Raw genomic sequence first — 1455 nt, forward strand, 5'->3', positions numbered from 1 at the left:
CCACGGTAACACTTTATTGCTGTGGAAATTGCCGGAGTCTTTGAGGAGGTCAGAGTTCGGCGGGGATACGATAGGCAGGGGGGTCCCGCTGAAACTGGGGGTGGGGGGGGGGGCCGTCACAGCTAGGAGCCTCTCGGCCTCTGGATGACTCTTGCGCCGCTCGTTAAGAATTTTCTGCTAATTGTCGAGCGACCGCCAGGCGGCCGGACCGACGCGCCGCCGAAGGTGACGGTGCTGGATGCAGGTTGCCGTGACGACGCCTCGACCGACCGAAGCTCGGAATGGAAAGCCGCGCGCGTGTCGGCGACCTTCTTTGAAAGCGGGAGCTCCTCGCCGTTCTTGCCCAGGCGGACCTGCGGCCGGCGAAAGGAAGGCATTCCGAGAACGGCGGCCCTCCGCACCGGGAGCGGGCAACCTTTGCGAAGCCCCGCCCTGCTTTCTTTGGGACCGATTGGCGCAAAGGGGCCACCGACCTACCGCGACGCCAAGTGACCTCCGGCAACGCTGCGAGATTGTCGTCATTGTGCGGATGAACGGCTTTCTCCTCACGCGGGTCGCGGGCGTGCCGGAGCCGGTCGGCGCGGGCCACCCTCGACCGCCGCGATCCGTCATCATGAATCATGAGGAGCCATTCGTGTGGACGGGCCGCACTTTTTTTTCCTCGACCAATCTCTGCCATTGTTGACGTTTTCAAGTGATGCCTCTGAGAAGATTCCGAGCAAATGACCGGGTGGGTCCGTGACGTGTCGTGACAGAGCCTCTTCCTTCCGCGCTTTGCTTTTGGAGGGTCCGCTTCCGGGGTCCTCCCGTGTCTTTTTCCCTTTGGTGACCAGACTGGGTTGCGCCGGGTGGCGCCGCCACGCCCGCAGCTGATCGGCACTCCCCTCCCGCGTGCCAGAGCCCCGCCGATGCGCAAGCGGAGCGGGTGCCGGATGATTCTGGCGTGACAACCGATTCTGCCCGAAGACGGCCGCGATAGGCGACCTTCGGGAGGAGGAGCGGATGGATGGATGGCACGGCCCGGTTGGAGGCGGTCCAAGACCAGTTTCATCATCTCCTGCTCACCTTGCACGCTCCTTTTCTTCCGTTGGGTTCCCGTCCATCGGTGAAAGGAACCGCGGCGGTCGCGTGATCTTTTGACTGCCTCGTCGGCGTCGATGTGAAACGTTAAACGCGAGGAAGATCGAGTGGCAAAGGACGCCGACGCGTCACAACGTTGGGGCGGCGGCGTCATGCCATCGCTTCGCATGCTGTGCCGAGACAGATCAACAAATTAGGAAGGACTGCCGGGGTCCCACCCAAGCCTGCGTGTGTGTGTGTGTGTGTGTGTGTGTGTGAGAATGCGGTGGACGAGGTTCTGAAGAAGACCAGACTGGCCGTGCTGGTCGGAACGACGTCCTGGAGAGAACAATTTGCGGAAGCCGTCACAATCGGCGCAGGGAAACAAATTCCGCG

Source organism: Hippocampus comes, unplaced genomic scaffold (genome assembly GCF_001891065.2).
Source record: "Hippocampus comes isolate QL1 unplaced genomic scaffold, H_comes_QL1_v1.1 scaffold48, whole genome shotgun sequence".
NCBI classification, from domain to species: Eukaryota; Metazoa; Chordata; class Actinopteri; order Syngnathiformes; family Syngnathidae; genus Hippocampus; species Hippocampus comes.